Genomic DNA, 10615 nt, shown 5'->3' on the forward strand with positions numbered 1-10615 from the left:
CATGAATTGATAGTCACCCTTCCTGACAGTCATCTGTCATGGATTGTGGATTCTGATGAAGGCATCAATGTGTGTATAACGTCCCTCAGGAACATACGGGATGCTAATGGTGGACATAGTGTGGGACATCCCCATATGAGGCTCAATGGGGAATTGCAGCCTCTCCGTGTGCTGCAAGGGGTGTGAGGCTCAACCCCTTCACTTGTGTGCCAGCTCAGTAGGATTTACCACATCTGTGTGTTGAAGGGGGTGTCCAGTGTAGGTCACACATGTTCAGCCAAATGACCTGTGAGTCTGTTCCAATGGATGCATTTCCATTAGTGTGAGGCTGAGTAATAAAGGTGTTCGTCACACTCCAAGGTGCCTCATCTCTGTCAATGCAGGTCTCTTGCCACTTAGCATGCGGCATATCTGGCATACTTGTTGTAGATAATGCATAGGAGTCCATGTGTGGTTTAGCGACATGCATGCAGTTGCTCATGGATTAGGCTCCCGATTGGGCATGAAGTACATGGTAGTGTATGTTTTTTAGCAAGGTCGACCACACAATGGGCCATCAGCAGCTGCTGAGGGTGTGTCTCCTGTGCGCAGGTCGGCCTTCAGTTTCCTGATCCGGTGTAATGGCTCTTTGGTGATTGTGCATGCATTGTCGCTGGGTGTGCCATGTGACACTGGACACTCCTTACTTTACACACGCGCCTGTTGCAGTTGTCCTTCTGACATCCTAGTCTTTGTGTGCATAATGGGGCATTTTGCAGGGAGATGGCGCCTGCTGCTGCGGGCCCTGCACAAGCACCCAGTGGCCACACACACAAGATGGTGTCCATCATGTTTGGCTCGCTCACATATGCCATGCTAGTCCACAGCATCTGTACCTCTTGCTGCAACGCCCTCTGCATTATGCACATGATCCACAGATAGATCCACTCCAAGTAAAGACAGACCATCCCCCAGGTCCATGACAACATCCGTCTCATATACTGCCCTGCCCTCTACGGAGCAAGTACATCCAAACTCCCAGGAAACTGGTCCACTTCCAGGGGGCATCTGCACACCTCAGCTTCAACACCCTGCGCCCCAGCCACCTCACCGTCCAGCATAGATAGCTGCAATGGATCAGTGTCTGCTGCAGGATGACCTCCACAAACCCGACCCCACACCAACCTTGTACGTCTGTCATCCTAGATCCCGTTGGGCCATCTCCGTGCATCCAACCTTGCCCTGGCCACCGTTCTTCACATCCACCGTACTCCAGCATACAGGACATTGTCCTCCCACCTGGCCACACATACCTGGGACTCCCTCCCCGGGTACCTCCACATGAGCCATGACCTCTACGCCTTGATGATAATCTCCCAAATGGGTCTCTCCGCACAGTTTAGCAAGCACCCCCTCAGCAGCCAGAGGCCATCACAGGTGAATGTTGTGCTCCATGCCTACATTGTATGATACCTTGTGACCCATGTGTGTCCTGTACCAGACTCTGATCTCAGGGTATGGATGGCTGGAGTTAGTTCAACACTCAGGCATAGTTAGACATTGCCATACCCATATGTTGTTGAATAATGCCAAATGACAGCAACATCTCATGTGCAGAAAAAAAAGATTTTATTTTTGGTGGGGTGAGTCTTTTGGTAGATGTGGTAAGGTGCTCTACCAGGGGAATAGAATCCAAAGTTCACAAGGGGAGATGGCATCCTTGTCAGTTGGAGTCATCAGAGTCCAGACCACAGTGTTGGTCATCATTGGTCAGACTGTGACCAGCAAGTCCATGTGGCAGAGAATGTCATTGGATGAGGTGCTGCTGTTGCGCCAGAGGGCCAGGTGCCAGGCCAGGTGACCTGGGAGATGGGGATGGTCCGCTGACTCTCACGGTCTTTACCGTGGATGACCCACCTTCCTCCGGGGACCCTCAGATGCAGGCCTTGACGATGTTTGGGACTCTCCGTCAGATGAATCCTCCTCCTCCCTCCCTGTGTCTGGTGCTGGTCTACGCCTGGTGGTACAGGGAGGGTTTGCCAGGCTTTGGGCGATCTGACGGAGTGATTGGCTCACATCCCTGTGCACCGCCAGGAGCTCAGCCAGTCTTGCCTCCATCCGTCCTTGGTGTTGTTGATGACTGGCATGATGCTCGACCTGCAGGTTCTTAATCTCATCGAGGGTCCCCTGCATCCCGGAAAGTCTGGACACGACCTGGTCGATGCCTCTGGTGTCACGCCGGTATGAGTCCAGGATGTTGCGTATGTGTGACATACCGGTGTCCTGAGCTGGCTGGACAGGTTCGCGCCTCCGCCTGCCTCCACTCCACCCACCCCTGCCCACTTGAGCCTGGCCTGCCCTTGTGGGCACATCGGGTCTACGGGACCCCTGAGAATGGCATTTGCAGGGTTGCCTGCCTCCTCCTGGGTGCCCGGGGAACCTTGTCCCTCCTGGTCAGACTGGCTCTGTTGTTCAGTGTGAGCAGGGCTCCTGGGTGTGTCCTGAGATGTGTCAGGAATGGGGGTGGTGGTTGGCACAGATGTACCTGACGCAGGTGCTGCATGGGCTTGGGCTCCAGAAGGGCCAGGTTGGTCGGGGTCATCCACGGAGTGGTGAGAGTCATCGCTGCCGGTGGGATCGTCTTCACGCGGAGAATGGGACTGTGATTCTTCCCCCCCCAGTGTTGGGGGGAGATCGATGACGTTGCCCTGTGTGTGAGAGAGAGACAATGTTAATGGTGTTTCATGCCACGTCTATGTTTCATACATATTCAAGTTAACACAGTTCCTCCTGGTAGTTGGATGTCCCGAGCATTCCTCTCAGTGTCCACTTGGGGATGGGTATGTTGCGGGGGACAGACTGGGATGTTCTCCTGAGTGTTTGACCTGTAGATTGTTGGCTCTGATGCTTATTTGTCTCTGGTTTGGTCTTGTTGTGTCACATGTCCATTGTGGGAGTGTGTAAATCCATTGCCTGCACCGGGGGTGTGTGCTTGTGTTAGGGGGGGCGGTGTGACTGGGCGTGCTGTTGTGTGTAGTGTGAGTTGTCATTGGGTCTCCCAGGTGATGTGTCTGTCCCCTCATGGTGCATGCTGGAATGACAGTGAGTGTGAGTTCCTGTGCTAGATACGTGTGCTTGTGGAGTTGGTGTTTGAGTGTACAGTGATCCCAGGGGGGCCTTGTGCTGCATACAGCAGGGCCCGGTGTCAGCTACCTTGTCAGTAGTTTGCCAGTCCCTGTGCATTGTGCATTGTTGTCTGCATCTCATTTCCACAATGTGTTGTGTGGGGCCCACCCTCCCAGCCTCCCGGACATCCAGTCTTGTGTTTGTGGTTGTTGTAGCCTTGGACATGGCCTTGCCTTGATTTGTGAAGGGTGCATGGAGACGTTAGTGGCATGAGCGTGGTTTTTGAGTGTGGTTGTGTGCGGTGAGTGCTTGGGGGTAGTTGCGTGCATTTGGTGTATATGTGGTGTGGACCCCATTGCCCCCATGTTACGTAAGTTGTTTGTGTACTCACGAGGCTCTGCGACTCCTTCGACTCCGTGTACTCCCACCGGCGGTAGCAGGGCTCTCACCTTCTCCTCCCAGGGATGGTAGTGTATTGGTCTGCGGGGCGGCCCACCTCCAGTGATGTTAGTCTGGGCATATTCTTCATTCATTTTCCTCTTGACCGCCCGGCGCAGATCGTACCACCTGGCTTGGCATTCATGCCTGGTCCTTCGGATGGGCGCAACAGCATTCACCTTATCGACAATCCTCTGCCACATGGCAGATTTTTCAGCTATGCTGGTCTGTCTGACCAATGTTCCAAACAGCTGTGGCTCGACTCTGATGACTTCGTTGACAAGGAGCTCCAGCTCCACCGTAGTGAACTTTGGATTCTTGTCTGTGGGCATGGTGTGGGGTGTGGGTGTGGATGGTTGTGGGTGTGTGGGTGTGAATGTGAGTGTGTGTGTGTGAATGTGGAGAGGGGGATGTTTGTGGAGGAGGTTGTGTGAAGGTGTGTGAGTGAAGGTGTAGTGAAGGTATGAGTAATGTGGGGTTTTTTGTGTGTGGGCTCTGTCAGCAGTGGGTCTGTTGCAAAGGCTCATGGTTTGTGTGTGTGGGCCCTTTTTATTGGTCAATTTTTGGGTGTGGCTGTGTTTGAATTTTGGTGGGTGTGTTATAAGAGGTGGTTGTGTTTGGGGCCTCTGTTGGCCTGTTTGGATTTGGCAGGTCAGTCATTGAGATGTATTTTGTCGTGTAGACGTGTTTTGTGTTGTTGTGCGAGTCAATTTGCCCTCCTTGTGCTGTTTTACAGAGTCCTGGTTCTGTATGAGTCTTTTTCGCGTAGGTACGACCCGTACATATGCGATGCTGGGTGAGGGTGCTGGGGTGCGGTGTTGGTGTGCGGCGCGTACATGCGGTGGGGTACGGTGCATACATGGGGGGTGCGGTGCGTACATGCGGTGGGGGGTTGGGGGTACAGTGCGTACATGCGGTGGGGGGGCTTGGGGTACAGTGCGTACATGTGGTGGGGGTACGGTGCGTACACGTGCGGCCCTGGGGAACTGCACGTACATGCGGAGGTACGGCGCGTACATGAGGGGGTGCTGCGCGTACATGAGGGGTCAGCGCGTGCAGTTGCGGGGCTGGGCTACAGTGCGGACAGGGTGGTGTACGGTGCTGACATATTTGGGGTTGGGGGGGCTGTACGGCTCGTACACGGGCATGGGTTTACCCGTGTACATGTGTGCTACTGCGTTAGCTCCGTACGGGTCATTTTCCATGCGATTGTGTATTCGGACGGACGGTCGGGATCGTACTTGCGCGTTCGGACTTGTGTTTTACGATTTGCACGTAAAAATGTCCGGCTCACTCTCGTACACTTTTCCCGACGATATTCGGACGTAGACACTTTCCGACGCACTCTCGTAGACTTTTCCCAACGCTGTTCGTAGATATTTTTCACGTCCGAATCGTACTTGGCCGTTTGTAAGGTACTTGTATGACTCGTACGTAAAAAAATACGGATACGAGTCGTACTGTAAATTTTTTTGACGGATCGGAATCGGCACCTGAGTGTAGAATACGTAACAGATAGCACCTTAGCATACCATATAAAAAAAACTGATAGCCCTAGCCTATGTCCCTGTGACTGACGTACCAGAACACTATAACCTATTAATAGAGAGTCCATTCTACAAAAGAAATGAAGAAAAGTTAAGCCCACTTCTGGATTACTTTGAGGACACATGGGTAGGGAGACTACACCGATCAGGCCACAGAAGATTACCAAAGTTCCACATACCATGGTGGAACGTGTACCTTAGTACCCTAAACAAGGAAGCCAAAAGTAACAACGCCGTTAAAGGATGGCATAACGCCTTCCAGGCAACAACAGGGAGAGGTACACCCACACTTCAAAAACTACTACAAAGTATTCAAAAGGAGCAAAGCTACCAAGAACTAAGGATACAACAATCCATTACACTAATTAAACCAAAAGTAACTAAGCAATCAAATAAAATGTATGAACTTCTACAAAGCCAAGTTACACTCTAACCTACAACTAGAATCTTAGAATACTTATGCCTAATTGCAAAAACCATCCTTTAATTCCAATGTAAACATTAATGAAAACATTCTCAAATAAAGCACAACATATGCATAAATAAAATACTTCAATTTTTTGATGAAACATTATTAATTTGTCAAATATATGCAATTGATAAAATATTAAATATATATTGACAAAATAATAATATTTTACAAAATACAATACATAGCAAAACAGAAATAACTTACATTTCCCTCCCACATACCATTAAAACAATTACTTACAGTTGTTGTAGCACCAAATCCAATGAAAGAGAACCTCCAAGTCCATCCAGGTGTCGATGTATCCCAAAGAACGTTAAATAAGCCCAAAAAAAAATGCAAAAATGCAAACATGTCCAAAAACAATTCCTCAAATCGATAAATCCACCTTTAAATAGCATAAAAAACCCGAAAAAATATAAAATGTCAAAAACGCTCCAGGAAAATGCCAAAAATAAAGAGTGTGTTAAATGAAGATTAGCTTACAAAACGAATACACACCTTGTACAAAAAAAAGAGCAACTTATCCAAAAACAATTCCTTTTGCAATAAATCCAATTGGCAAACCCTTCAAAAACCCGAAAAAGCTTACAAAGTAAAAAACGCTCCATGAAAACGCGAAAAATTAAGAGTGTGTTAAATAAACATTAGTTCACAAAACTAATACACACCTCTTAAAAAATAAAACGGCAACATTCTCCAAAAAGCTACGTCGTCAAAGGAAAGCCTGTAAAACAAAAAAAAACATACCCACCCACACAAACATACAAAAACACAACTTCAAAAAACTTTAAATAACATTTAATAACAATACACATAAAAATATCTACAAATACTACTGCCGAAACACGAGGCCTGAAACACGGAACCTACTCGAAAATTCACACAACGTAACACACACCTAAATTACACCAGAAACACAACTACCAAACTCTAAATACACTACAAACCACCTAAATACATCCAAATTAACTTTAAACCTAATTTAAAGACAAATAAATAACTCTTACCTGCCTCCAAGCGACACAGCTCCAGACCGCGATCTCATCCCGGCGAAATAACCCAAAACGACACTAAGGTGCCGATTCCGATCCGGTAAAACCCGGGTTCAAATGGTCGTACAGAGCGTTTTCTCCATCCGACTCGTACCCGGGAAAAACACCTTACAAACTCGCAAGTACGATTCGCACAAAAATACCATTTCCGTACGAGTCGTAAAAAACACCGACCGGCTAGAAAATACATACAAATCTGATTCTGAACGGCGCATACGCGACGTCCGGACGGAGTCAGGCAGCGTTTTACGGACCAGCAAGTACGATTCGTGCCTACGTCACTCCACATGTAGCATTTTTTACGGGAGCCAAAAACTGCCGGGAAATTGAGGACGACGCGAACAAGGAGCACCGGTACGCGACGGACAGCGATGGACCCCAACCTACGCGTCATCCCAGCACTCATAGCCTACGACCTCGTGTTCAGAAACCGACGCAGATGCCTCAGAAGGTTAGAACAACCCCCAGGGGCAAAAGGGGGGGGGGGGTTGTGCAAGGGGCAGGAAACATAACCCACACCCCACAAAATACAAATACAACCTGCACAATAATTACCTCCATGGTCTGGTCACTTCGGGGGCGTGTCCACCAATCCCACGTCCCGCCACAACGGAAGTGGACGTAGACGCGTACCCGTCACCACCATAATGGTGGTACGGGACGTATCCACGCCCCTCAGAGCGTGGGTACGGTCTGTACCACCATTGTAGTGGTGATGTAGGGGTACGCGTGTATGGCCCGTACCCACGCCCCCAGAGCGTGGGTACGGTCCGTACACGCATACCCCTACATCACCAATACAATGGTGGTACGGCCCGTACCCACACCCCCAGAGCGTGGGTACGGTCCATACACGCGTACCCCTACATCACCACTACAATGGTGGTATGGACCGTACCCACGCCCCCAGAGCGTGGGTACGGTCCGTACACGCGTACCCCTACATCACCACTACAATGGTGGTACGGACCGTACACACGCCCCCCAGAGCCTTTGTACGGTCCGTACCACCATTGTAGTGGTGATGTAGGGGTATGCGTGTACGGACCGTTCCCACGCCCCCAGAGCGTGGGTACGGGCCATAACACGCGTACCCCTACAGCCCCATTACATGATGGATACAAGGCGTACACACTAACCCTGGGCGAGACACTACGCTTCGCCCACGTAGTGTACGTAGCGCTGCCTGCTTCGCAGTTTTCGAAGTAGGCGAAGCAGGCTAGCGCTACGCACACCCAGGGCGAAGCGTAGCTGCCTGCCGCTGCCACCCGCCTCCCGCCCACCCTCCTTTTAAATCAAACCCCCGGATTTACAATAAATACTAAATTAAAGAAACTTTCCTGAAACGCGGCGTCTCCGGGGCTCCTTCTTCCATTTCAAACTTCTTCTGACTAATGCGCATGCGCGGACGCCCGCGCATGCGCATTTCTCGCAAGAAATGCGCATGCGCGGGCTTCCGCGCATGCGCATTTGTCAGAAGAAGTTTGAAATGGAAGAGGGAGCCCCGGAGACGCCGCGTTTCAGGTAAGTTTCTTTAATTTAGTATTTATTGTAAATGCGGGGGTTTGATTTAAAAGGAGGGCGGGCGGGAGGCGGGCGGCGCGTAGTGGGGCTACGCGAAGCACGTAGTGTGCGTAGATTTGGGCACACTACGTGCTGCTTCACGTAGCCCCACTACGCCCACTACGCCCACCCTTAGTACACACACCATGGATGCAGGTGTACGGCTTGGTGCAGCACATCAGCTGTAAATTGGGGGTGGTGTATGGCCAGGACAGCAGTGTACCACAGCAAGGGTGCAAGTGGGTGGGTGGGTGCAGAGGAATACCAGCAGTGCCCAGACATATGAGGGGTGGGTGCCTATGACTCCCAGCAGTGCCCAGACATATGAGGGGTGGGCGCAGAGGACCCCCAGCAGTGCCCAGAAATATGAGGGGTGGGTGCCTATCACACCCAGCAGTGCACAAGACATATGAGGGGAGGGTGCCTATCACTCCCAGCAGTGCCCAGACATATGAGGGGTGGGTGCAGAGGACCCCCAGCAGTGCCCAGACATATGAGGGGTGGGTACCTATCACTCCCAGCAGTGCCCAGACATATGAGGGGTGGGTGCCTAACACTCCCAGCAGTGCCCAGACATATGAGGGGTGGGTGCCTATGACTCCCAACAGTGCCCAGACATATGAGGGGTAGGTGCCTATCACACCCAGCAGTGCCCAGACATATGAGGGGTGGGTGCCTATCACTCCCAGCAGTGCCCAGGCATATGAGGGGTGGGTGCAGAGGACCCCCAGCAGTGCCCAGACATATGAGGGGTGGGTGCCTATCACTCCCAGCAGTGCCCAGACATATGAGGGGTGGGTGCAGAGGACTCCCAGCTGTGCTCAGACATATGAGGGGTGGGTGCCTATGACTCCCAGCAGTGCCCAGACATATGAGGGGTGGGTGCCTATGACTCCCAGCAGTGCCCAGACATATGAGGGGTGGGTGCAGATGACCCCCAGCAGTGCCCAGACATATGAGGGGTGGGTGCCTATGACTCCCAGCAGTGCCCAAACATATGAGGGGTGGGTGCAGAGGACTCCCAGCAGTGCCCAGACATATGAGGGGTGGGTGCCTATGACTCCCAGCAGTGCCCAGACATATGAGTGGTGGGTGCAGAGGACCCCCAGCAGTGCCCAGACATATGAGGGGTGGGTGCCTATGACTCCCAGCAGTGCCCAGACATATGAGGGGTGGGTGCAGAGGACCCCCAGCAGTGCCCAGACATATGAGGGGTGGGTGCCTATGACTCCCAGCAGTGCCCAGACATATGAGGGGTGGGTGCCTATCACTCCCAGCAGTGCCCAGACATTTGAGGGGTGGGTGCAGAGGACTCCCAGCAGTAGACAGAGCCATGGGGGTGGGTGCCTAAGACTCCCAGCAGTGCCCAGACATATGAGGGGTGGGTGCAGAGGACCCCCAGCAGTGCCCAGACAAATGAGGGGTGGGTGCAGAGGACCCCCAGCAGTGCCCAGACATATGAGGGGTGGGTGCCTATCGCTCCCAGCAGTGCCCAGACATATGAGGGGTGGGTGCCTATCACTCCCAGCAGTGCCCAGACATATGAGGGGTGGGTGCCTATCACTCCCAGCAGTGTCCAGACATATGAGGGGTGAGTGCAGAGGACTCCCAGCTGTGCTCAGACATATGAGGGGTGGGTGCCTATGACTCCCGCAGTGCCCAGACATATGAGGGGTGGGTGCAGAGGACCCCCAGCAGTGCCCAGACATATGAGGGGTGGGTGCCCATCACTCCCAGCAGTGCTCAGACATATGAGGGGTGGGTGCCTATCACTCCCAGCAGTGCCCAGACATATGAGGGGTGGGTGCAGAGGACTCCCAGCAGTGGACAGAGCCATGGGGGTGGGTGCCTAAGACTCCCAGCAGTGCCCAGACATCTGAGGGGTGGGTGCAGAGGACCCCCAGCAGTACCCAGACATATGAGGGGTGGGTGCCTATGACTCCCAGCAGTGCCCAGACATATGAGGGGTGGGTGCCTATGACTCCCAGCAGTGCCCAGACATATGAGGGGTGGGTGCCTATCACTCCCAGCAGTGCCCAGACATATGAGGGGTGGGTGCCTATCACTCCCAGCAGTGCCCAGACATATGAGGGATGGGTGCCTATCACTCTCAGCAGTGCCCAGACATATGAGGGGTGGGTGCAGAGGACCCCCAGCAGTGCCCAGACATATGAGGGGAGGGTGCCTATGACTCCCAGCAGTGCCCAGACATATGAGAGGTGGGTGCCTATGACTCCCAGCAGTGCCCAGACATATGAGGGGTGGGTGCCTATCACTCCCAGCAGTGCCCAGACATATGAGGGGTGGGTGCAGAGGACTCCCAGCAGTGCCCAGACATATGAGGTGTGGGTGCTTATGACTCCCAGCAGTGCCCAGACATATGAGGGGTTGGTGCAGATGACCCCCAGCAGTGCCCAGACATATGAGGGGTGGGTGCC

Source organism: Triturus cristatus, chromosome 1_2 (assembly GCF_964204655.1).
Source record: "Triturus cristatus chromosome 1_2, aTriCri1.1, whole genome shotgun sequence".
NCBI classification, from domain to species: Eukaryota; Metazoa; Chordata; class Amphibia; order Caudata; family Salamandridae; genus Triturus; species Triturus cristatus.